The sequence below is a fragment of the Myotis daubentonii genome, chromosome 2 (genome assembly GCF_963259705.1).
Source record: "Myotis daubentonii chromosome 2, mMyoDau2.1, whole genome shotgun sequence".
In the NCBI taxonomy this organism is placed as follows: Eukaryota; Metazoa; Chordata; class Mammalia; order Chiroptera; family Vespertilionidae; genus Myotis; species Myotis daubentonii.
Window position 1 is genome coordinate 100,774,663 of NC_081841.1, and position 25,288 is coordinate 100,799,950.

General features: G+C 39.2%; 1 protein-coding gene and 1 pseudogene across 3 annotated transcripts in view; one reads left to right on the plus strand and one right to left on the minus strand.

Moving 5' to 3' along the window:
* The window catches only part of ATP8A2 (ATPase phospholipid transporting 8A2), a 680,267-nt gene that overhangs the window by 451,679 nt on the left and 203,300 nt on the right, over window positions 1-25,288 (plus strand). The window lies entirely within an intron of this gene.
* LOC132226258 (small ribosomal subunit protein eS6-like) lies at window positions 13,877-14,427 on the minus strand (annotated as a pseudogene).

The following is a 25,288-nucleotide window of genomic DNA, read 5'->3' on the forward strand; positions in this document are numbered from 1 at the left end:
ACAGGACGTTGAAAAAAGATATAGAGGAAGACATAAACAGATGGAAGAACATACCGTGTTCATGGATTGGTAGAATCAACATCATTAAAATGTCCATACTACCCAAAGCAATCTATAAATTCAACCCACTTCCCATTAAAATACCAACAGCATACTTCACAGATCTAGAACAAACTCCCCAAAAATTCATCTGGAATAAAAAAAGACCCCGAATAGCTGCAGCAATCCTGAAAAAGAACAAAGTAGGTGGGATCTCAATACCAGATATCAAGATGTATTACAAAGCCACTGTTCTCAAAACTGCCTGGTACTGGCACAAGAACAGACATATAGATCAATGGAATAGAATAGAAAGCCCAGAAATCGGCCCGAACCAATATGCTCAATTAATATTTGACAAAGGAGGCAAGAACATACAATGGAGCCAAGATAGTCTCTTCAATAAATGGTGTTGGGAAAATTGGACAGATATATGCAAGAAAATGAAACTAGACCACAAACTTACACCATACACAAAAATAAACTCAAAATGGATAAAGGACTTAAATGTATGACAGGAAACCATAAAAATTCTAGAAGAATCCAAAGGCAACAAAATCTCAGACATATGCCGAAGCAATTTCTTCACTGATACAGCTCCTAGGGCACTTGAAACCAAAGAGAAAATGAACAAATGGGACTACATCAAAATAAAAAGCTTCTGCACAGCAAAAGAAACCATCAACAAAACAACGAGAAAACCCACTGCGTGGGAAAACATATTTGCCAATGTCATATCTGATAAGGGCCTAATCTCCAAAATGTATAGGGAACTCATACAACTTAACAAAAGGAAGATAAACAATCCAATCAAAAAATGGGCAAAGGATCTAAATAGACACCTTTCAAAAGAGGACATTCAGAAAGCCAAGAGGCATATGAAAACATGCTCAAAGTCACTATCATCCGAGAGATGCAAATCAAAACAACAGTGAGGTACCATCTCACACCTGTCAGACTGGCTATCATCAACAAATTAACAAACGACAAGTGCTGGAGAGGATGTGGAGAAAAAGGAACACTTGTGCACTGCTGGTGGGAATGCAGACTGGTGCAGCCACTATGGAAGACAGTATGGAGTTTCCTCAAAAAACTGAAAATGGAACTCCCATTTGACCCTGTGATCCCACTTCTAGGAATATAGCCCAAGAAACCAGAAACACCAATCAGAAAGGATATATGCACCCCTATGTTCATAGCAGCACAATTCACCATAGCTAAGATCTGGAAACAGCCTAAGTGCCCATCTGTAGATGAATGGATTAGAAAACGGTGGTACATCTACACGATGGAATACTATGCTGCTGTAAAAAAGAAGGAACTCTTACCATTTGCAACAGCATGGATGGAACTGAAGAGCATTATGCTAAGTGAAATAAGCCAGTCAATGAAGGAAAAATACCACATGATATCACTCATTCATGGATAATAGAGACCATTATAAACTTTTGAACAATAATAGATACAGAGGCAGAGCTGCCTCAAACAGATTGTCAAACTGCAGCGGGAAGGCCGGGGAGGGTTGGGGGGCAGGAGGGAGGGGGGTAAGAGATCAACCTAATGACTTGTATGCATGCATATAAGCATAACCAATGGACATAAGACACTGGGGGGTAGGGGAGGCTAGGGGACTGTCAAGGGCGGGGGGGGGGGGGAAGGACACATATGTAATACCCTTTGTAATACTTTAAGCAATAAAAAAAATTAAAAAAAAAAGAGAGAATTGAAATGTGCTGGGTGGGGTTTATGCATCTCTGGGTGCTCCACCTCCGTGCAAGGCCTACATTTATAGGTTCACTTGGAATCTGTGCTCCCTCTTCTGGGATGGCTGTGGAGCCCGAGCTTCTCTCTCAGGTGTTCTCCATGTCTGGCAGGCTGTCCAAACATGCTCACCTGGAATGGGTTAGTGTTCTGACCCGAATAAAAATCCCCTTGTTTCTCAGCTTCAAGCCAAATTCTCCAAGGCTTCTGTATGACTCCATCGCTCCAACCCACTGGCCAAACACATAACTGTTTTGGAAACTCATATGGGTAAACTTTACCCAGTGCCGCTGTTTTACAAATCTGCCTCCCACATCCCTGTGTGTGGGCGGTGCACTCAGGACTGGACTCAGGGCTAGGACTTGCAGCATGATCAGAGAGCAGTTCTGACTTTCTTCCGCTCCATTGCCAGAGCACTTCATTGGCTATTGGGAGACTTCCAAATATACTTTGAAACTGAAGTTTGATGATTTAAATGCTATTTAAATGTTATTTGATGATTTAAATATAAAAAATGTGATCTACATGGTAACCTACATTAATTAGAGATTCATTATTTGAATGCTAGAACTACAAAATGTTTGCCTTACATTAGAGACACTTCCTATTGTTTTAATAATAAGCATAACAACCCTGGTGTAGCTCAGGGGTCAGCGTCAGCCTGCACACTGAAGGGTCTCGGGTTTGATTCCCAGTCAAGGGCATGTATCTAGGTTGCAGGTTTGATCCCCAGCCCCAATCAGGGTGCATGCGGGAGGCAACCTATTGATGTGTCTCACATCTCTCTCTCCCTCTCCCTTTTCTTCACCCTCCCTACCTTCCTTCCACTCTCTCTCTAAAACAAACAAACAAACAAACAAACAAAAACACAATGGAAAAAAATGTCTTTGCGTGAGGATTAATAAAAAATATAATAACAATAAGCATACATTTTAGAACTTGTCTTTATAAATATGGACAATGAATAATTGCAATGAAACAATTGATCCAGATTCAATAATTGAGGCACAGTTTTTATAGTGGCGACTTCATTGAGACCTTGAAGACCAGTAGCTATGTTCTCCAGTATATTTCCTGGGCATAGGCAAAAATGGTGAATCACAGAATAACTAACCTCTGGTATATGCTTGCAAACTTTAAAAAATAAAACAAATTGACCCTAGTATTATGAAATATGAATTGAATATTTTAATTAGAAAAAAAATAACAAGTCCAAATGAGTTCTTTTCCTATGCAAAATATAGGGAGGTAATAAATATTAATCTAACTTGAGTTTTTCTCAAGTTGCATTGGACATGGGTGATTGGGAAGCAATAGAAATTGTAACCACTGGAATTCTGCTATCAGTGTGCATGCCGGTTCTGATTTTATTTATAAAATAGGTTTATGCTAAGTGTTACTTTAGCAATAGATAAATCTGAAATTGACTTTTTAAAAACTTCATCATAAAAGTAAACCTCTAACCTTCCACACTGAAATTTTGTTGCCACCAGTTGTGAGGGAGAAAAATAAAGTTTGATTTCCCTTTTATTCCATGGGCCCCTTCAGCAGTTCCTTCCTTACTGGTAGTGTAAGTTATTATAACCACATAGTGTAAACTCTTACATGAAGTGATGAAATACATGTGCAGAAAGTAAAGGAGTGTGTTGTTTTAATGAAAACTAATTTGTATACTTTGGAAAGACTCAAAGGTGAGGTTTTTTTAAAAAAAGCTAATTAGATATGAATAAGACAACTGAAAAACTGGTGGATTAAAAAAATTCATGAAGGATTTGCATCCAAATTGTCTCGCAAGTTTTCTCATGACTTAAAAAATTAAACACTTGAAACTGGACTTTTGTAACTTAATAGTATCAGTATATTGTGATTTCTCTGTATGATGGCAAAATGAAACTTCTGGCAAGAGAGCAGTGCTTGACTACAGAATCAAGTTTTGATGAATAAATTTACATATATATATTCTAAGTTAAAATATTTATGGTCAGGTTTGACTGCTTTTTTAATTAACTGATTTATTGCAGGTATTGACTAAATCAGATGACAGGATTGTAACCGGATGCTAAAATGAGTATAATAATATAATTGAAACTGAATATCAAAATTATAATCCAGTGTCTGGGATAACACAAGTCATTTAATAGTGGTTTGTGGTGTCAATTTCAGAGATACTATAATTTTATTTTCGCTCCAGTTATTTAATAAATAGTTATCACACAGGTGATATATGATATGCTGCCATGCTCTCTTGCTTATATCAGCATCTAAACTTAACTTGCCACTTGCTTCTTCCCCATACCTTAGTATTGAAATTCTGCCCATCCTTCCAAAACTATCTCCAATATTATTTTTACTCAAAGGGTATCCTCGGTTCTTCATGTGAAACTGTGGTGGACTCACAAAACTTGTTTGTTAATAATACATTGAATTATACCTGCTTTTTGCCTTAGAGTTAGTCCCGGTACTGTGCTTTTTGCCTAACTTATTTAAGAGAGCACTTGCTAAAATAATGTGAAAAGCAGCTGAAACTTCCATTTATGTATCAGGAGAAATAACAAATGATTGTACACAGCAAGCACAAACATCCATTTTTTGAGAAAGGAGCACATTAGTAATGTTCTGCTGGTGAAGTGACTGCTGGTGCATATAGTGCATTGTATGCTTTGGCAAAACATTGTGTTTAAACTTAGAGGCCCTTTTAGTTTTTGTTAGGGCATTTGAAAATGCCTGTCTTAATTTATAATTATTTTCTGAGAGTTTGAGGAATGGTAGTTTTAATGATATTAATATAGAGAGGATTCTTGGTTGGGAAGAAGTGTCAATAAATATTATAATTTATATTAAAAGTGTGAATGTAGCCCTAACCGGTTTGGCTCAGTGGATAGAGCGTCAGCCTGTGGACTGAAGGGTCCCAGGTTCAATTCCAGTCAAGGGCATGTACCTTGGTTGCAGGCACATCCCCAGTGGGGGGTGTGCAGGAGGTAGCTGATCGATGTTTCTAACTCTCTATCCCTCTCCTTTCCTCTCTGTAAAAAAATCAATAAAATATATATATTTTTTAAAAGTGTGAATGTAGGTGCCCAGCCAGTGTAGCTCAGTGGTTGAACATCAACCTATGCACCAGGAGGTCATTGATTTGATTCTCAGTCAGGGCACATGCCCAGGTTGTGGGCTCAATCCCCAGTTAGGGGCATGCAGGAGGCAGCTGATTGATGTTGATCTTTCTCTCTCATCAATGCTTCTATCTCTCCCTCTCCCTCTCTCTCTCAAAACAGTAAAAACATATTTTTTAAAAGTGTGAAGATAGAAATAAGTGGTGCCTACTTGAAAAGCTATAAAGTTTCGAAGCCTCTCTGCTCTCACAAGTGATGAGAAAGCTAATTTTAACTCTTAACTATAATAATCTCCATGTGTTTTAGAGTTTAATTTTCTATGATGTTGAACAATTTTATGTGAGTTTTATAGCTTTGTTATTCTATTGATCTAATAATTAAATAGAGAAAATTAATATGTCTACATTTATAAGACTAGAGGTTAGTTTCTTCATTATTATTGGGTCACACAAACTGTCAAGAGCTTTTTTGTAAACGCATTCCAGGTCTAAAAATGTCTTTAAATATGAAATCTTTCTCTTTTGCTTTTGAGACAGTTTCAGTTAGGCATTTTGCTTCACTATGAAAGGGTTCCTCCTGGAGAGAGGCTCAGAGCCTAATGTGGCCTCGCTACTCAGCTGCCACAGTCTGGATTTGATGGCCCTGCTAAATGACTTCTTCACTCGGTGTGTAGAGAAATGGATTGTGCGAACTTAAAACCATAGCCCTGTTCAAGAGATGTCTAGCATAAAGAAAAGGCAAAAGTTAGCTGAGTTTTAAGAGGTTTGTTTAGGAGAAATATGGGGTGTTAAACAGTTAGACACTGCCATCAGAATTTTAGCAATGATGAATACAGTTCTTAGGCCCAGAATGTAAGTTCTCTGACTCACTGACATTAAACAGTCAATTACCAGCTTTTGTTTTGTTGATTGTTAATTTTCAGTTCATGTATTTTAAATATATATTTTATTGATTTTTTACAGAGGGGAAGGGAGAGGGATAGAGAGTTAGAAACATCGATGAGAGAGAAGCATCGATCCGCTGCCTCCTGCACACTCCCTACTGGGTATATGCCCACAACCAAGGTACATGCCCTTGACTGGAATCAAACCCAGGACCCTTGAGTCCGCAGGCCGATGCTTTATCCACTGAGCCAAACTAGTTAGGTAGGGCCAGTTCATGTATTTTAGATGTTTGGCTAAGGATTTTTAAAAAATACTTATTTTCATTTCCTGAAAATTCTGACTTTACTGTAGGAATAGATACTTAAGAGTTAGCTTACTTTTTCTTATTTACCCTTATTTAAAGATAATGAGGTAATATATCTTTCATTTCGTCAGAAAATAAACTGTAATAAGAATAATTTATTCAAAATTAAAGATTGCTCTGTAACTCTCTGTGTACTTGAAATCAAAAGCTATGCATATAGATATAGACTCTACACATATTCCATACTGAAAACCATGCTGACATTTCAGAAATTAAGTACAAAGAGTGTTTATAAAATGCCACATCATGGCATGTAATATGGAAACTGTGGAAATAGTTAAGTTACTGTCTTGATGAAGGCTGCAGCTCTTAGAATATTAACTTCTTACATTGATTTGAAGACATTCATAGGTATTCAATGATTACCAGTATAGCTGTCTGTTTTTTTCTGAACTGCTTTATTTACTGTAGGTATATCTTAATACTTATAAGAAAGTGAAAAATTGCAAAGGCTCTAAACTCAAAACTGTAATAACATGCACTTACTGTAATATAGCATTTGCTACTTTAGACTACAGTTCGAAAGATCAGCCTCCTAGTGATAGGATATGAGGACATTATTCATTTGTTAAAGACAGAGTTCATTTTAACTCTAGAGCTACTTGCTCTACAAACATATGTACAGCAAATTCCCTGGTTGAACTGAATCGCACAGTTTATAGTAGAACAGAAAAACAAAAGTGAAGTCAGAGATGAAAAAAAAAAAGATACCACAAAGGGAATGAATGATAAGGGAGTGACAGAAAGAGAAAAGAAATCTTAAACTCAAGATTTTAAGACTTCAAATGGGGGCATAGCGAGAGAAATCTGGTTGGATGAAAAGTGACATGTTGATTTTACTCCTCTGCTTGGGTGTGGTCCGTTGCCCTATCTTCATGTTCACTGATCTTTTTTTCTCATCTAATCTGTTGTTGACCCTTTCTGCCAGGAGCCGGTCCATCCTTGCTGTTTCAAGGGACCTAGCATATATGGCATACGGTTCTTAATATGTTTGCTCACCTTCTTGGCGCTGTGTTTTAACCAAGGTCACCTCTCCGAGAAAGGTTGAATCCCCAGGTAGGGATTTTCCCCTGAAGTTAGGGAGGGAATAAAACCCCTCAACTAAGTGCCAAGCGGGTAATTAATCACTTTAACTATGAACAATCATGCTTAAGCTACATAATCTTTACTCCCTGGAATGGAGATAAGAAACACCCTAACCTTTGTAATAGAGATTGATAGGATTGAATCAACTGGTATAAATACAGATGTAACAAGACAGCAACACACAGAACTTAGAACACAGAACTTAGAACACAGAACTCAGGAGACAGAACTTAGAAGAGAACCAAGAAGACAGAACCTACACAGAACCTACAGACAGAAGAACTTCGCTGGAGAGAACATGGCAAAAGATCCTGGACTGAGCCTGACTACAGAAATTGGCAAGAGAACCTGACTAGAACCTGGTGACTGAACCTGGCTGGAGAACCTGGACAGAACCTGGCTGGAGAACCTAGCGAGGGAACATGTACACAGAACCTGGCTGGAGATCCTAAGCAGAACCTCTCTGGAGATCCAGACCAGAACTTGGCTGGAGATCTTGGCTGGAGATCCTGTCTAGGCTGCTGATCAACAGAACACTGTCTCCCTGTCCTTCCTTCTTCGCCGACTCCGTCTATGCCTTTGGGAACCCCTGGACCTGCTGGGGTTGGACCCCGGCACCTTTCTGTTGGGGTTTTCAGTGCAGTTATTGTATTCTTCAGCTTCATGACTTTTGTTTGGTACTTTCTGATATTTTTTGTCTCTTTGTTAAAGTTCTCACTGTGTTCATTCATTCTTCTCCCAAGCTCAGTGAGTATCTTTATGACCGGTATTTTAAACTCTTTATCGGGTAAGTCACTTATTTCCATTTCATTCAAGTCTTTTTCTGAGTTTTTTTTTCTTCCATTTGAAACAGATTCCTGTTTCTTTATTGTCCTTGACTGTCTGTGTTGGTTTCTATGCATTAGATAAACCAGCCACCTCTCCCAGTCTTGAAGAATTGGCCTCATGCAGGAAATGAACCTTATCATTCACCCTACCCTAGCTTTTGGCTGTCTCTCAAGCCTTTATATTTAGCCAAGCAGCCTACTTTATTCTTAGTGGTCCCTGGTAGCTGAAGGTATGCCAAGACTTGTCAGTGTCCCAAAGGGGAAGATCGCAGTACCTAGATTCAGCTGATTGGAAGCCACACATTCAGGCAGCAGCTTTTAAAGTACACAAATATACCTCTTTCAAGGGAAGACTAGGGGATAGGTGTTTCTGTATGCTTCCTGTTCACTGAGCCCTGGGTTGATTGCCACTTCCCAAATGTTTCTTTCTTTGCTACCATCCCACTAAACTCATGAACACAAGCACCGCCGGCTATCAGGGCCAGTTGATCAAGGAGTGTCCCCTATGCGGCAGCCACAAAAACCAAGGCACTATATATAAAAACCAGGGCACCAGACAGGTGGACAAGTTCCATGCCAGGAGATTCCATGTGCTCTGCAACATGGCAGAGGGAGGATGCAAAGACAATGCCTATCAGACTCTGTCCCTGGAAGGTATTTCACTAAGACCCTCAATGTGTGTTAAAGTAAATTCCTGCCCCTCTGATTAATACTTTAATATAAGCAAATAAGCCTCTTTCACAGAAAGTCTGGGCACTTTTCAGTTGGCTGCCTCTGCACTGGGTCCTGGGGTGGGTTAGTCCACATGTGAACCCTTTAAAAACTGTTTCTCAGTGCACTGTAGCCTTTTGAGTCCCCTGGATGCAAGCCCCATTGGCTGTCAAAGATAGGTGTTTTGGGAACTTATTTCTCTGGGGCAGGTCTTAAAATATCAGGTGCTAGATGAAAGGTAAGAATCCTTGCTCCTCATGGAGAAGCTCGGGTTTGTGAGTTCCCTCCCAATTATGGATTGCTCTGGGTGGGGGAGTTCATGGTGAAATTGTGTCTTAGCCTCTTGTACCTGCTTCAATGTGGGTTTTTTCTCATTGGCCCGATGTGTAGGAGTTGCTCAGCTAGTTTGGGGTTTTTTCCAGTGAAAATTATTCCATATATAACTGTAGATTTGGTGTATCTGTGAAATCAAATAAGTTCAGGGTCCTCCTACATTGCTATCTTGAACCAGAACTGACAAGTTGGTTTTAGATATGTTAAAATTACAGTGATTACAGGGACAGGCATCAGGAAGGGTAAAGCACAAGGACTTTTTAGGGCAGTGAAATGATTCTGCATGATACTGGGGTTATGGATACATGACATCTGTAATTTGTCAAATTCAGAGAACTGTACAACATGAAGAGTAAGCCCTGGTCTAAACTATGGCATTTAATTAATAATCATCAATTGTAACAAGTGTACCACACTAATATAAGTTGTTACTAGGAGAAACTCTTTGGCTTTGTATGTATGGTGATGGGAACTCTGTGCTTTCTGCTCATTTTCCTGTAGACTTAAAACTGTTCTAAAACATAAAGTCTATTCATTATTTTTAAATATTGCAGTGATACACAAAGATGAAGATGGGCAGTAGCCAGTGAGTAAAAGCAGGTCGGCATTATAAATGCAATTTGAAAGTCATCTATATAAAGAGACTTTCTGGGCTTCAGGAGTAGATGAGCTCCTGGTAGAGGAATGATGAAAGGGAAGACGTGAAGGCCCAGCACTGAGTCTCCTGGTCTTCCCATATAAGGGCCTGGCTCACAACAGGAAATGGCAAGGATGAAAAAGGAGTGACACTAAAAATTGGAGGAGTACAAGTGTCATATCACATCACAGCAGCCAAAAGAGAGTTGAATTTGAAAGGTCATTACTTATTCTGCAAAGAGGTGAGGGATAATGAGGACTTATAATGGTCATTAAATCTGATGATTAGGTGGGGAGAAGCCTGTCAGAGAGAATGGTTTCAATACTGTCCTGGTTGGAGTTTGGTTGTGGAGACTAAAACTCAGTTGATGTGGAAACAGAAGCTGAAAGTATAGATTTCTTTTAATAAGTAAACAACTTTCCTTTTAGGGAGTAGAGGGATGGTATTTCTTTCTTTTAATCTATGGAAGACAATCTGTTTATAGGAAGAGACTAAAGAGCTAAAATTCTGGTAGAGGCTGGACATTTGAGGACATGATAGAAAAAGATGGAAATGGAACCAAGACCTTGAGTAAGAAGTAGCCAAGAGCCCAGAAAGGATGAGAATATGGATGAACAGAAAAATATATAAGGTGGTTTTACTATGCCTGTTATCAGAGATTTGGGGTTGCAAAGAAAATAGATGGGGAGGTTAAAACTATATCTTCTCGCTGAAACCGGTTTGGCTCAGTGGATAGAGCGTCAGCCTGCGGACTGAAAGGTCCCAGGTTCGATTCTAGTCAAGGGCATGTACCTGGGTTGTGGGTACATCCCCAGTAGAAGATGTGCAGGAGGCAGCTGATCGATGTTTCCTCTTTGTAAAAAATCAATAAAATATATTTAAAAAAACTTTATCTTCTCTCTCTAATAGAGTAAGGGGTCAACTTATCTGCTAATTACTTGGTGTTTGAGATGTTGAACCAACTGTATCATGTGTAAAATGAAGTTTTAAGGCATTTTCAGTTGAAGTCCCCCACAATAAAGTGCTCTAAATATACTACATGATGGCATAATTTTTAATTCAAAAGATCCAATAGAAATTATCATGTCCAACTCAGTCGTTTTTCAAAGGATAATGACATAAAGAAAGGTTATGTAGATTGCTTAAAGTCACATGGCTATTTAGGGGTTGAATCAGGACTGTAATGGAAGTCTTATCTCAGGCAGTCTTGCGTTTCTTCTACACTACTGCAGGTACGGAGAATTTGAGATGTTCCAATGATGGTAGGCAGCTGTAGATAAATAGCTGGTATTGGAATGAGAGGTGAGAGCTAAAAGCAAAGTTTTCTTTTTTATTGAAATATAATTCAAATGCCATAACATTTTTCCTTTGAAACTATACAACTTATGCAACTGTCACCACTATATAATTTCAGAACACTTTCATCACTCTAAAAAGAAAATTCATACCTGTTAGCCGTCACTCCAGATCATACTACCACCACCAAAAACAAAGCATCTGGCAACCTCTAATCCATTTTCTGTCTCTGTGGATTTATCTGCTGGGGTCCAACCCCAGCAGGTCCAGGGGTTCCCAAAGGTGTGGACGGAGTCGGCGAAGAAGGAATGTCACGGAGACAGCGTTCAGTTGATCAGCAGCCTAGCCAGGATCTCCAGCCAAGTTCTGGTCTGGATCTCCAGAGAGGTTCTGCTTCGGATTTCCAGCGAGGTTCTGTAGCCATGTTCCCTCGCTAGGTTCTCCAGCCAGGTTCTGTCCAGGCTCTCCAGTCAGGTTCAGTGTCCAGGTTCCAGTCAGGTTCTCCTGCCAATCTCTGTAGTCAGGTTCAGTCCAGGATCCCTTGCCATGTTCTCCCGCTAGGCTCTGTCTCTAGGCTCCGAGGCCAGTCCCTCTCCAGGATCCTCCGGCATGCTCTCTCCAGCGAAGTTCTTCTGTCTCTAGGCTCCGTGTAGGTTCTGTCTTCTTGATTCTGTTCTAAGTTCTGAGTGTTTCTGTCTTGTTACAACTGTATTTATACCAGTTGATTCAATCCTATCAATCTCTATTACAAAGGTTAGGGCGTTTCTTATCTCCATTCCAGGGAGAAAAGATTATGTAGTTTAAGCATGATTGTTCGTAGTTAAAGGGATTAATTACCTGCCTGGCACTTAGTTGAGGGGTTTTATTCCCTCCCTAACTTCAGGGGAAAATCCCTACCTGGGGAAACAACCTTTCTCAGAGGTGACCTTGGTTAAAACACATAGTGCCAAGAAGGCGAGCAAACATATTAAGAAAAGTATGCCATATATGCCAGGTCCCTTGAAACAGCAAGCATGGACCGGCTCCCGGCATTTATCTATTCTGGACATTTCATATGAGTGAAATCATAAAATATGTGGCATTTTGTGCCTAGCTTCTTTCATTTAGCATAAAGTTTTCAAGGGTTCATTCACGTTGTAGCATATTATTAATACTTCATTTCTTTTTTTGGCAACTAATGCTTCATTGTATGGTTCTACCACATTTTGTCTATCCATTTGTCAGTTGATAGTCATTTATGATGTTTCCACTTATTTCTATTATGAATAAAACTGTTATGAACATTCATATAAAAGTTTTTGTATATACATGTTTTCAATTCTCTTGGCATATAACTAAAAATGGAATTGCTGAACTTTATATTTATATATAGAAATAGATATAGATATTTAATTATATCTCTCACAAAGAGATTGAGAAAGTCAACATCTCCTACTTTACAAAACAAAGGTACGCATCTCAGAATCTTACTGTGGGACATGCTTCATGGAGCAAAAAACATCTCAGACATACAAACCAAAGAGACATTTATTGAAAAAATAAAACAATAAAATCCCACACAATGGTCAATAAGACCTTGCTCCTGAGGAACTGTCAGAGAGGGACTCAGGGAGAAACATGGAAAGCAACTGTTTTTATTTCCTGTAGACACGGTATTCATGGAAAGGCTCTGTTCATCCCATTGATCTTTATCTATGAAAGGAAGCTCAGAAATGAAATGGTCATCATGGGCATATATACTAACATGTATATTTTATTTTATTATTATTATTTTTAATCCTCACTCAAGACACATTGGTTGGTTGCCTCTTGCACGCTCCCCGACCAGGGCCCAGTCCAGGAAGGAGCCTGAAACCAAGGTATATGTCCTTGACCGGAATCAAACCCGAGACCCTTCGATCCCCAGGCTGATGCTCTATCCACTGAGCCAAACTGGTTAGGGCTTATTTTTTTAAATATATTTTTATTTATTTCAGTGAGGAAGGGAGAGAGAGAGATAGAAACATCAGTGATGAAAGAGGATCATCAATTGGCTGCCTCCTGCACACCCCACACTGGGGACTGAGCCCATAACCCAGGCATGTGCCCTGACTGGTAATTGAACTGTGACCTCCTGGCTCATAGGTCAATGCTTAACCACTGAGCCACACTGGCTGGGCTAACATGTATATTTTAGTTGAAATTTGAAGTCAGACTAGTTTTTACTGATTTAAATGATTAGTTAAAAAGTGAAAACAGATGCTCCAGCCGGTGTGGCTCAGTTAGATGGAGTGTTGTCTGTCCTGTACACCAAAAAATTGCGGGTTCAATCCCTGGTCAGGGCACATACCGGAGGCACCCAATTGATGTTCCTCACTCACATTAATGTTTTTCTGTTTCTCTCTCTCTCCCCTTTCCTCCCTCCAAAAAAAAAAAATCAATAAACATTTCCTTAGGTGAAGATTTATTTTTTAAAAAGTGAAGACAGGTATTGCCAGTTAGGTCAGTTAGGTTTTATGGCAGAAGTCTAAAATTTGAATGAGCTAAGGTTTGGAAAAATGCTTGAAGCATGTGATATAGGGTGACTGTCATATACCCGCAGAACCTCATGTACAGAGAATATGATGTGAGAGCAAGGTAGGCTATGTGATAAGAGGACACTATTTTATCACACAATAATGTAATAGCGATCATGTATTAAAAATGAAACATATTTTTTCCAAACCTTTCTGAGTATATTAGGTGGAAAGGGCACATCTAAGTGAAAGCATAGCAGGATAATTAGAAGTTATTTGAAACTTCCTTACTTTTCTTAGTATGTTGTTTCTTCAGAGCAATTCACTGATGTGTTATAGGACACAGGGAATAAGAAGGGGCTGAATCTTGGATGCTTTGGTCCTAGATTTCTCACCTTCTTTGTTAGGGGCTTTCTCAAAACATATTGGTGGATATCATCTTCTTTGGAGAGACTGAAAAGTTTGCAGATTCTGCTAGCTCTTTTGGGCACCAGTTGACAAGGCACAGCAGTCATCAGTAAAAGCGAGAATATCTTTCTCCCCCCACTTTTTTTGTTACAATAACCAGTTGATAACACTGAGATTGGCATCCACAATGCAACCCCAAACAGATTTGCACTTTCTCCTTGGTGTGTAACAGGAATGCCCCTTACTTAGCAGCAGGTGGACATGGCCATGGGTCAAGATACCGCACGTCATGGGGAAACCTTGCTTATCACTTCCAGCACTGATTTGAACCACATAAGCCTCCCATTATTCACCCAGAGCATCAGCAGCAGCTTTTGTGCCATATGCTTCTCATAAAAGGTACAAAGTTTGTGTTCATTGTCCACTTCAATGAGTTTCTGGCAGCCAATGGCTGGGAAAGAAATGTTCAGCCTCATCCTGAAGCAACCGACCACTCTGAGGCACCACAGAAAAGAGGTGTTGGTGTATTTCTTAAAGTGCATTCTGATGGGCAGCCACTTGTGGTGCTCAGAATCCATTGGCTACATGAAAGGAAGGATATAAATTTGTTTTAAAATGTCAATATTTACAACATGCCAGGAAGTATATTCTTTGCAATTATTTAACCTTATCATTAAAAGTTACATTACCTTAAAAATATATTGAAACCAAAGCAATCTACAGGATTAATGCAATCCCTATAAAAATCCCAATAATACTTATTGAAGTAGAAAAACATACCATAAAATTCTTATGGAATCTTAAGGGACCTCCAATGGCCAAGCAATCTTGAAAAGGAAGGATGAAGGTGAAAGAATCACACTTCCTGATTTCAAAACTTGCTACAAAGCTACAGTAATTAAAACATGTGGTACTGACATAAAGACAGGCATATAGACCAATGGAATAGAGTAGAGAGCCCAGAAATAAACCATTGTATACACGGCCAAATGATTCTCAACAAAGGTACTAAGACCCTTTAATGGGAAAGGACTGTCTTTCCAATAGATGTTGTGGAGAAAACTGGGTATCCACATGCAAAAAAAGAAATTGTACCCTTATGTGGCATATAGAAAAATTAATTCATAATGGATCAAAGCCCTAAACATGATAGCTAAAACTTTAAAACTCTTAGAAGAAAACATAAGGTGAAAACATGACAGTGGATTTGGCAATGATTTTTTGGATATGACGCCAAAAACACAGATAATGTAGATAAATTGTACTTTTCCAAATTAAAAATTTTGTGCATCAGAAGATACTATCAACAGAGTGAAAAGACAACCCACAGGATGGGAAAAATATTTGTAAATCATATATCTTATAAGGGATCAATCTCCAGAATACATAAAGAACTACACCTCAATAACAAGAAAACCCAATTTAAAAATCAATAAAGGACTTGAAAAGACACTTCTCCAAAGATGATATACAAATAGTCAATAACCACATGAAAAGCAGATCAAGATTTCTAACCATTAGGAAATTGCAAATCAGAACCACAAGGAGAAAGATATCAATTCACTCCTACTAAGATGGCTACTTTTTTTTTTTTTTTTAATCGAAAGTAAGTGTTGGTGAGGATGTAGAGAAACGAGGAATGTTTGTGCTTTGGTGGTGGGAAAGTAAAATAGTACAGCTGTTGTGGAAAACAGTATGGAGGTTTCTAATAAAGTTAAACATAGAATTACATATAATAACCAGCAATCCCACCTCTGGATATATACCCAAAAGTATTAAAAGCAAGAACTCAAACAGATACTTGGACACCAATGTTCAACAACCTAAGTGTTCATCAGTGGATGAATGGATAAGTAAAATGTGATAGATACTTTCAATGAAATATTATTCAGCCTTAAAAAGGAATGAAATTCTTATTTCTACAACATGGATGAGCCTTGAAAACATTATGCTAAGAGACAAAGGGGGCAATTATTGTATTATTCCAGTTGTATAAAGTAACTAGGATATATAAATTTGTAGATATTGAAAGTAGAAGGTGGTTACCAGGGACATAGGAAGGGGGAATGGAAAGTTATGCAGCGGTTCTCAACCTGTGGGTCGCAACCATCTGAAAACACATATAGCATATCAGATATTTACATTACGATTCATAACAGTAGAAAAATTACAGTTATGAAATAGCAACGAAAATAATTTTATGGTTGGGGGTCACCACAACACGAGGAACTGTATTAAAGGGTCGCAGCATTAGGAAGGTTGAGAACCACTGGTTTTTAGGAACAGGTTCAGTTTGGGATGATGAAAAAGTTTGGAGATGGATGGTGGTGATGGTTACAACAATGTGAATGGACTTAATGCTACGGAATTATACAATTTAATGGTTAAAATGGTAAATTTTACCACAATGAAATAAATAAAAGTATATTGAGACAGTTTTTTAGATATTTAGGTATGTAGTTTTTCAAATTTCTCTGAGGCATACATGTATAGCTGTCCACATATTTGAAGAACACCTGTCCAGTATCCTTCACAGTGTGAACCCAGTCCTCTCCTGTCACTTCATTTTTCTTATTCTAGCCACCTGGAAATTCACATCTGCTACAATTACGTGCGAGTTGTTTCAAATACATTTAATGCCACTTCTCTCCCCACCAAATTGATGAATGGAATATGATACTTTAAGATCCAGCCCAATGCCTACCACCTTTGGAAAAGCCATGGTAACTCCTATAGACAGAACCCATGTCTCTCTCTGTTATTTTCCCAAAGAACTTTTCCAGACCTCTGATTTATCCCAAGCCAGTCCCCAAACAGACTGAATTTGTTTAAGGGCAAAGATGGTATCTGCTTCACTTTCATGACTCCTACACATAGCACAGAGCATAATTTGAAGCAGAGTCATAGTAAATAGTTCAATAACTGAATCATAAAATAATAATTATTCTTTTTTTTTATAATTCTCCTCTGAGAGAATAGACAGGCCTTTTCAGAACAAGAAAATAAGAAGAAATGTCACACCTTGCCCAGGCTACAGGCACCATGTGGCTGTTGTGGGTGGAGAGACAGCATGAAAATTCTGCTGCCTTCTTATGACCCTGGTCTGTGGAGCCAGGCTTTAAATCTTACTGTCAATATGTTAAGAACATTACTTTATTGCTTATAAAACACATGTTCTCAAATATTTGCCATAGGTCCTATCCATAAATGAAGTGATCTTATACATATTTCTGCTACCCTTTCTATAATAAACCCCCTGCCACTGTTCCAACACCAGGAGGTTGGAAACAACTGTGTCATTAATGAACGATAGCAGAGCCTAACCAATGACCTCCAGATGAAAGGCTCATTATTTCATTACTGGTCTCCAGAGCTATTTGGTCCCCCAACACTACAGCACAGGATTTTGGCTGAAGAGTCTAAGCCTTGAACTATAAAAAGAAAAAAGTGTAAGTAGTCCTTGACACAATTTGGAGCGATTACATTCTATTGTGCCAAGAATTCCTTATTAAAAATCAATTTAATTGTGCATACACCATCTGGTCAGTATTATGGTCTTTTATGTGAGGGAAACACGATTTTGTATTTACCTGATGTTCCACAGTGTGAGCATGTAATTTTGCAGAAACAGAGGCATTTTGTAGCATTGAAAAATTAGTAATTAAGGAAACTTTAAAAGCATTTACCAGACTTCCTTGTACTAACTTTTGTGATTTTTGAGCTATAAGATTCAACTTCTTGCACCATTTGGGATTTTAATGAAAAAGGAAATGCTGAAGCAAGAAATTTATATGTGCACATCATATGCTACATTTATTTGCCTGTTAAATTTCTGTTCTATACTTTTGAGATTCTAATCCCATTCAACATAATTTAGATTGTCACATTAGTATTTATTTGTTTCCTTCTTTCTTTATTCAAAGAATGGAAAGAGAGAGGTTTACTTTTGCTTGTCTACTGGGTTGGTTTCAACCATATTAGTAAAAATACTGCAATGTTTTAGCTCAAAATCTTACGTGCAAATGTTTCAAACTAGAGTGATTGCATTTTGTTATGCAAAATGTGGAAGATTTTTGTAGCCTGTATTTCAAAACAGTTTATACCCTAATTTAAAAAGAATACTTCTGCTTCTTTACATGGCATTAGAGGCTTCATAGTTAGATCACTTTCTTAACAAGTTTTTAATCTACTCACGTGCTTATAGTTTTGAAATGTTTTGTTGATGTTACCATTTTAAAATAGCAGCAGCATTATAAGTTAGTAACCATAAATACTGATTTGATTCTGAATAGCCTTAACATCAATGTTTTAAAATATCACTTATTTGCCATATAGGGTCTACTGTTAATAACTATAGTTTATTAAATGCCTATTTGGTACCAGTCATAATGTCTTTCATCTTCTCTGTGCCCTGATTTCCTCATTTATGAAATGGAGAAAATGCCTACTTACCAGATTCCCATGAGGTTTCAATGAGATAATCCATTTAGAGTGTTGCAAGATTCTTAGCACACAGTAAGCATGGCATGCAGATTCTAGCTTTCACCATAAAAAACAGCAAAAATGACAATTCTGCATTGTGTGGTTTCCTTAACATTTATTCATTAAAAAATGAAGTTTGAATGGATTAAGGAAGATTCCCATGCCCAAACAGCAATTAAGTGCTTGAACTAGGATGAAACTTATTTGGTCAATTCCATGATCTGTCTTAGATTCGCATGTATGTAATCTTTCTTTTGCAATGTTAAGTGTTCATACTAGTTTGCGTGTACTCATTTATTTGACACCTTCTTTATGCCAAGAACTGCACTAGATAATGGCATGTAATAGTGAGTGAAATCGATACAATCTCTGGCTTCATGTATCTTACAAATGGTGCAACAAATTTTATAGGTAAAGCAACAAAAATTACAGGATGTGACAAGCTAAGAAAGAACTGAGCATGGTGCAGTGATAGAGAATAGCAAGGCCTTTTTTTTCTACGTAATTCTTTAAAGCAGTGGTTCTCAACCTTCCTAATGCCGCGACCCTTTCATACAGTTCCTCATGTTGGGGTGACCCCCAACCATAAAATTATTTTCGTTGCTACTTCATAACTGTAATTTTGCTACTGTTATGAATCATAATGTAAATATCTGATATGCAGGATATATTTAGGCGACCAATGTGAAAGGGTCGTTCGACCCCCAAAGGGGTCACGACCCACAGGTTGAGTACTGCTGCTTTAAAGTAATGCTTATTTCTTATAATAATAATGGAGATTTATAAAGAAAAAATAATTTCCCCTCATCTGCCCACATTTCTGATCAGGTAATCAATAGTGACAATTTAGTTAGCCTTCTATACCTTCACACTTGTATAAAGATACATAAATATTTTTACTGTGCTTTCATGAAAAATGGATCCTATGCACATTATTCTGAAATTTGCATTTTTTGTTTGTTTGCCTTAAGAAGTACCTAGAAGTTTTATAAATATGTGGTGTTTGCTGCTAGCATTGTGCCTGTCCACCTGACTCAGAAAGAGGAGACTCTCCACAGATTTTTTTTTTCTTAAACCATCTTATATTTTTTTAAATATATTTTATTGATTTTTTACAGAGAGGAAGGGAGAGAGATAGAGAGTCAGAAACATCGATGAGAGAGAAACATCAATCAGCTGCCTCCTGCACACCCCCTACTGGGGATGTGCCCGCAACCAAGGTTCATGAACTTGACCAGAATCGAACCTGGAACCTTACAGTCCGCAGGCTGACGCTCTATCCACTGAGCCAAACCAGTCAGGGAAACCATCTTTATTTTTTACTAGAGGCCCAGTGCACGAAATTCATGCACGGAGGGGGCGGTGGACAGGGGGCAGGGGGCAGGGGATTGTCCCACTGCTGGTTTAGGCCCGATCCTGCAGAGATCCCTGCAGGATCGGGCCTCTGCAGGATCGGGCCTAAACCAGCAGTCAGACATCCTTCTCACAATCTGGGACCACTGGCTCCTAACCACTCACTTGCCTGCCTGCCTGATCACCCCTAACTGCTCGCCTGCCTGCCTCATTGCCCCTAACCACTCTGCTTGCCTGCCTCATTGCCCTTAACCACTCACCTGCCTGCCTGATCACCCCTAACCACTGGCCTGCCTGCCTGATTGCCCCTAACTGGTTGCCTACCTTCCTGATCTCCCCTAACTGCCTCTGCCTCGGCCCCTGCTGCTGTGGCTTAGTCCGGAAGGATGTCTGGAATGATGTCCAGAAGGTTGTTCAGCTGTCCAGCCTAATTACCATATTATGCTTTTATTATTATAGATTGACTTTATTGGAGGTGATCTTGGTTAATAAAATTACATAGGTCGGGTGTACAATTCTATAATACATTATCTGTATATTGTATTCTGTGTTCATCACCCCAAGTCAAGTCTCCTTCCATCACCATTTATCTCCTCTATACTCTCTCCTCCCTCCCCTCACCCCTCTTCCCCTCTGGTAATCACTATGCTATTGTCTGTGTCTATGAGGTTTGTATTTGTTTGTTTAACGTCTTCACCTTTTTTACCTAGTCGGTTCCCCTTTACCTCTGTTCTCTATGAGTCTGTTTCCATTTTTGTTGTTGTTGTTATTTTGTTCATCAGATTCTACATATGAGTGAAATCATATGGTATTTGTCATTCTCTGGCTTATTTCACTTAGCATATGAAGTGAAGATCATCCAGGCTATTTCGAAGAGTACAATTTCCTTCTTTTCTACAGCTGAGTAGTATTCTATTGTGTAAATATGCCACAACTTTTTTATCCACTCATCTACTGATGGACCCTTGGGCTGCTTCCAAATCCTAGCTATCTATACTAATAAAAGGATAACGTGCTAATTAGACCAGACATCTTCCGGACATCCTTCCAGACATCCTTCTGGACAAAGCCACAGTTGCGGGGGCTGAAGGAGAGGTGGTTAGGGGTGATCAGGAAGGCAGGCAGAGTGGTTAGGGGTGATCAGGCAGGCAGACCAGTGATTAGGGGTGATTAGGTAGGCAGGTAAGTGGTTAGGGGCAATCATGTAGTCAGGCCAGCAGTTAGGGGTGATCAGGTAGGCAGATGACCCCTTGCAGGGCTTTCCCCACCCCCTCCCCCTCAGTAAGCAGTTAAGGGTGATCAGGCAGGCAGGCAGAGTGGTTAGGGGCAATCAGGTAGACAGGCCAGCTGTTAGGGATGATCAGGTAGGCAGACAGTCCCTCGCAGGGCTGGCCCTGCCCCCCAGCAAGAAGTTAGGGATGATCAGGCAGGCAGGCAGAGGGGCTAGGGGCTATCAGTCAGGCAGGCAGGTGGGCGGTTAGGAGCCAGCAGTCCCAGATTGTGAGAGGGCTGTCTGACTGCCGATCCCAATGGGATCAGGCCTAAACAGGCAGTCAGACATCTCCTGAGGGGTCCTGGATTGGAGAGGGTGAAGGCCAGGCTGAGGGACCACCCCCCTCCCTCATTTACAAATTTCGTGCACCGGGCCTCTAGTTATAAATAATGCTGCAGTTAACATAGGAGTTTATATATTCATTGGAATTAATGCTTTGGGTTTATTTAGAAATATTCCCAGAAGTGGAATCACTGGGTCATAAGGCAGTTCCATTTTTAATTTTTTGAGGAAACTTTCCACAGTGGCTGAACCAATTTACTTTCCCATCAACAGTGCAAGAGGGTTCCCTTTTCTCCACATCCTTATCAACACTTGTTGTTTATTGATTTATTGATGATAGCCATTCTGACAGATGTGAAGTGATATCTCATTGTGGTTTAATTTTCATTTCTCTAATGATTAGCAACATTAAGCATCTTTTCATATATCTATTGGCTATCTGTATGTCCTCTTTGGAGAAGTATCTATTCAGATCCTTTGCCCATTTTTTAATTGCTTTGATTTTTTGGTATTCGGTTTTATAAGTTCTTTATAAATTTTGGACATTAGCCCCTTTTCAGATATATCAGTGGTGAATATGTTTTTCCATGCAGTGGGTTGTCTTTTAATTTTGTTGATGTTTTCCTTTGCTGTGCAAAAACTTTTTAGCTTGATGTAGTCCCGTTCATTTATTTTTTTTCCTTTGTTTCCCTTGCCTGAGGCAATGTGTCAGAAAAAATAGTGCTGTGAGAAATGCCCAAGATTTTACTGCCTATGTTTTCTTCTAGAATATTTATGGTTTTGAGTCTAATATTTAAGTCTTTAATCCATTTTGAGTTTATTCTTGTGCATGGTGTAAAAAGGTGTTCTAGTTTCACTTTTTGCATGTATCTGTCCTATTTTTCCAGCACCATTTATTGAATAGACTATCTTTAGCTATTGTATGTTTTTGCCTCTGTTGTCACATATTAATTGATATAAAGGCATTGGTTTATTTCTTATCTCTCTATTTTGTTTTATTGATCTACTAGAGGCCCGGTGCATGGATTCGTGCACTGGTGGGGTCCCTTGGCCTGGCCTGCAGGGATCGGGCTGAAACCAGCTCTCTGACATCCCCCAAGGGGTCCCAGATTGCGAGAGAGTACAGGCCAGGCCGAGGGACCCCACTTGTGCATGATCGGGGCCGGGAGGGACTCTAGGAGGGCTCCAGGGTATGTCCAGCCCATCTTGCCCAGTCCTGATCAGCCAGACCCCAGCAGCAAGCTAACCTACCAGTTGGATCATCTTCCCCCTGGTGGTCAGTGTGCATCATAGCAACTGGTTGAACTGTTGAATGGTTGGAGGGACAATTAGCATATTAGGCTTTTATATATAGACTAGAGGCCCGTTGCAGGAAGATTCCTGCAAGAATAGGGCTTCGCTCCTGCCTCTGCCGCCTCGGCTCCCTCCATCTCCCACTGCCGCCCGCCGCCTCCTCCCCCCGCCTCCCACCTCCACTGACTCCCGCCGCCCTCCCCCCGCCCCGTCTCCCACCATGCCCCGGCCGCCCGCCACCACGTCCTCCCTCCGCCTCCGCCTCCTCCCCCCCACCTCCTGCCGCCTGTCACCTGCTGCGCCCTGGCTCCGTTCCTGCCTCCCGCCTCAGCCACCTTGCTTCCATTCCTGTCTCCGCTGCCTCTACTTTGCTCCCTTCTGCAGTGCTTGGCTTCCTTCTATGTTATCTTCAGTCTTTGATCCCAACAGGTATATGTAAATTAACCGCCATCTTGGTTGGGTTAATTTGCATATAGTCTCTCTGATTGGCTGGTGGGTGTAGCAAAGGTATGGTCAATTAGCATATTTGTCTTTTATTAGTGTAGATATGTCTGTTTTTATGCCAGTACTAGGCTGTTTTGATTACTATGGCCTTGTAGTGTAGTTTGACGTCAGGTATTGGGATTCCTCCAATGTTGTTTTTCTTTCTCAAGATTGCTGTGGCTATTTAGCATCTTTAGTAGTTCCATATAAATTTTTGGAATATTTGTTTTAGTTCTGTGAAATGCGCCATTGGTATCTTGATAGGAATTGCATTGACTCTATAGATTGCTTTGGGTAGTATGGACATTTTAATGATGTTAATTCTTTCTGTCCATGAACACGGTATATGCTTTCACTTATTTGTATCTTCTTCAATTTCTTTCTGCAGTGTTCTATAATTTTTTGAGTAAAGGTCTTTTACTTCCTTAGTTAAATTTATTCCTAGACTTTTTTAAGCAATTGTGAATTAGGATAGTTTTCTTCATTTCTCTTTTTGATAGTGCATTATTGGCGTATAAAAATGCAACTGATTTCTGGATATTTATTTTGTATCCTGCTACTTTATTGAATTCACTTATCAGTTCTAGTTGTTTTTTGATAAAATCTTTAGGGTTCTCTCTATGTCAGTGGTTCTCAACCTGTGGGTCGCAACCATCGGAAAACACATATAGCATATCAGATATTTACATTACGATTCATAACAGTAGCAAAATTACAGTTATGAAGTAGCAACGTAAATAATTTTATGGTTGGGGGTCACCACAACATGAGGAACTGTATTAAAGGGTCGCGGCATTAAGAAGGTTGAGAACCACTGCTCTGTTGTATCATGTCATCTGCTAACACATTGTTTGCGGGTAGTTTTTATCGCACGCTAACAGGTGGCGCCGGCCATTTTTGCCAATTTTTTGCGCAAATGGCAACGTTCAGTAAAATTACGATAACTTTAGTTTACGTATTTATACATTACCCGCATTCTACCGCTAGTCTATAAAAAACATATTAATACGTGTCCCGCATTCTACTACCAGTCAACGTAAAATGTATAAGTAAAACGTATAAATACGTTTCCCGCATACAATGTGCTAATAGTGACATTTTTACTTCTTCCTTTCCAATATGGATGCCTTTTATTTCTTATTCGTGTCTGATTGCTGTGGCTAGGACTTCCAGTAATATGTTGAATAAGAGCAGTGAAAGTGGATATCCCTGTCTTTTTCCTGATCTTAAGGCAAATATTTGTAGTTTTTGCCCATTGAGTATGATGCTGGCTGTGGGTTTGTCATATATGGCCTTTATTACATCTCCACAGACTTTAGAAATGAAGACCTGCCCACACCATTTAATTTTGGCTACTCAGTCCCATAATTTATTGGACAAAACATACTTAAAGGAGTTTTTAGGATATTTTGCTATTACTGTGATGATGATGATGATGAATTCTTATAATCTCTACTCCATAATGGCATCTCTGATTTCCCCCCCTTGATTTCCTACCTACCTAAATATTGACTTGCCTGTTTATTTTGCCTTTTTTTTTTTATCAACCTATTACTATTTTTTGGCATACATTTCTTCATTTACATATATAGAGAATTACCATTGTAATATATAAGTCCTTACTATTTCATAGACTTGCTACATTTACTCCCTAATAAAGAACTTTAGGGTTTTTCTTCCCTATGCTTTTTTTGTTTGTTTTGTTTTCCGCCATTAACAATACTGCAAAATAAGATGTTTTTATACAAAGGTGCTTTTAGTGATGAGAAATGAATTTTTAAAAATAGAATTTCTTAATGAGGTAGATGCTTTTTTGTTAATCTAACACATATTGCCAGATCAAATTCCAAAAATATTATAGTGTTTTGCTTTTTAAAGATATATGGTTAATCCCAGCTAATCAGCTCAGACCTGATATGCAAATCAGTAGATCATAAAGTTATTGCTACTTTTTAAAGAACCCATATGGCTAACTTATTTAATTGCTCTCTGTAGGGTACTTTTCCACTTCAGTTCTCTACCATGGGTCTTGGACGACCAGGTCCTCCCATTCCCAAATGAAGAAACCATCTAAGTATGTCAGCTATTCCTTGAGAACCTGAGTGGCGGCAGAAACAGCCCACTGAGGTTGTACAATGGCGCTGAGACCTCTAGACAGGAGTCTGTGCAAT